Source organism: Python bivittatus, unplaced genomic scaffold (assembly GCF_059951505.1).
Source record: "Python bivittatus isolate LINGU-HERP-01145 unplaced genomic scaffold, Pbiv_v1 ctg000330_np1212, whole genome shotgun sequence".
Taxonomy (NCBI): domain Eukaryota; kingdom Metazoa; phylum Chordata; class Lepidosauria; order Squamata; family Pythonidae; genus Python; species Python bivittatus.
Window position 1 is genome coordinate 23412212 of NW_028277058.1, and position 2912 is coordinate 23415123.

Consider the following 2912-nt stretch of genomic DNA (forward strand, 5'->3'; position numbering starts at 1 on the left):
GACTCCGCTAGGCGCTAAAGCTTCTATTCTGGCGCCTTGGAACATATTTTTACAATCCGGCCAATCAGGCGTTTACTGAAGGGGCGTCCCTCTAAGGTTCCCGCCAATCAGCTTAAAGCTCTGTTCGGAGAGTTGGCGCTAGACTCGGCGCGCTCTGTCTCAAGGTCCCGCGTCTTAGCCCTGGCAGCTCGGGCTGTTTCCCCGCCGCCGCTGCCGCCCTCTCCTCCTCCTCCTCTTCCTCTGGGTACCTGGGAAGCTCGAGGCGTAATTTAACAGTAAGGAGGGAGGGCAGGGCCGCCCAGCTGCTTTGTTCGCCAGGAGTGGATAGCTCAAGTGCAGCGCTGAAGAAGGGGGGGATGAGGCAAACAGATGGAGCTAAGAAACATGAAACTCGGGGACGCTGTGGAGGCTGGCGGCGACCCTTTGGTTTTCCCCGCTGCTGCAGTCTGCTATTTTGGCTTGCCCTTTGCGCTTCCTAAAAATCACTTTGGAAAGTTTGGAAAATGCACGCCCGGACACGTCCCGAAGAGCTTTGCCTCAGGAGTTGGTTCCCTGCTGATCCTTAGTAAAAGGAGAGTTAAATAAATTGCTAATCTCTTTTTACTGACAGAAGAGATTCCGAAAAACAGGCAAATTCATGCATACACTAGTTGCATGGTGCAGTGCACGATGCCGACAGAAGAAAGAAAATAACCTTGAAAATTCACCCATGATTTCACTTCTTACTTTCATACTTAGGGCATGATGACGGTTCTTCCACATGTTACCAATTTCCTGTGACTGGAAGAAAAGGGCCTTGAGTTGTAGACCCGTGGTCAGACTATTGTGCATGCAAATTGCATCTGGAAACACTGGTTGTGCTTTCTTGTGTGTACTCAAATGACAGAAACTAGTTGAACTGCCACAACTGCATGCCAGTTCCTTGTAGTTTTCCAAATGGCCATGCAGTGATTAAGTGGCAGATCTAGTTTACAAAGGATTTGGGGTGGGGTGGGGCTCTCCAATGCCCCCAGTGAAGTATACTGTAATATGTTTGCTAACCCTTTGTGTAAGATGGAAAATAAAGCCTTTAAAATAAGTGTGAAGTAATTCCAAAAATTAATTATATGCATGTTTTAAAAAATGTATATGGAGTATCCTGATGGTACCAAAATGTTTCTATGGGATGAATGTCGATTAAGATAGGACTTTTGATTTCCAATTGTGTTGGTAAACCAGACCAGAGACTATAGTGATTTAATGCATCCTAAGGACACCAGGCTGAAAACAGTTATGCTGTCCAAGAAAACAAATCTTCAGATTTGTAACTGAAGTATATTATAGACCTAGATAATGCCAAGCAAATTATCCAAGATCTAGTGGCACTTCTACACACTTATTTAGGCAACAAATACACTTGTTTTTCTGCCCATGGTATATAGTGGATAGTGAAATGTCTTCCTCGCAACTTTCTGTTTCTTACCTCATTTTCAGACTCATTAAAAAACCTCTTCAGTGGAGCAATTGGGAATCATTCTATAAAGTAAATCTCAGTATGGTTAACTGTAACAGTGGGGACAATTTTTTAAAATAACAAAGCCTCATTTAAGATTTGATTACATGCCATCAAGTCATTGCTGACTCTTAGCTAGATAGATTTTCTCCATTACGAAAGACCTCCAGTCTGTCCCCAATTTGGTCCTTCAGGTCTTCCAACAGTGCACCCATCCCCACTGTAACTTGAGTCCGTCCACCTTGCTGCTGGTCGTCCTCTTTCCTTCTACATTTTAGTTTTTCCTATTTGCTTCTTTCTGTGCAGGTCTTGCTAATGCAGCTTTCCTTCTTTATTCAGCAGTTTACAGTATTTGTACAGTAAATACAGACTATTTGGGGAGGGAGAAGGATGTCTATTAAACTCAATTGTCTCCTAAACCCAAATTTACATAACTGATATCATTTGCATCATTTATATAATGACATAATAGGGATTTTTATGCCATTTGTACCAATTTGATCATGTATGTCATTTGACATTGACATTTTGATGTTTAATTATGCAAAAGACATACATTGATGCAAATGACAAAAAGTCAATTGAACTCAATTTACATTCCATTTACATCGTGATATAATTGATGTTTTTACATCATTTGCATCAATTTTGTCACTTATGTAATGACGTAATTGACATTTATGCAGAAGACACAAATTGATGCAAATGACATTAAAGATGTCAATTACGTCATTACACAAATAACAAAAATTTGCCCAAATGATATCAATTATATAATTACACAATAATATAAATAATGCCAGCTGTCCATTCAGACCAACTTGTCCATTATTTTGGAGGTGAAATCCAAACACAAAATCCATCCATTAAGTATCATTGTATTATCATCTTAGATTACTTGTGATTTTTTAAAAAAAATACAAATGACAAGTTTAGTTAATTTGGTTCATGCTATACAGTATAATCCATTTCTGGGGCTTTAAAGAAGCTCACACTCTGTTGAATAGCATTCTCCAACATGCTCAGTGCATGGAAAACAGAAAAACTTTGCAAGGCTTAGAGTTGGCTAAATCAATTTATGGGATCTATCTATCTATCTATCTATCTATCTATCTATCTATCTATCTATCTATCTATCTATCTATCTATTTTATTAAAACATTTAAAGGAGCAGAATAAATAGCAACAAAAAAAGAAGATAGAGACATAGTGGTTAAAGATAAAAATGTAGTAAATTAACAAAGAGTTTACAATTATAAAACTTAAAATTCAATATTCCATTATTTCATTAATTCAATACAGAGAACTATATTCATTATGTCATCTTAAGAAATAACTCAAAATCTCTGTAATACTCTAAACATGATATTTATTTATTTATTTATTTATTTATTTTTCAAATTAATGTTGATATCACCGA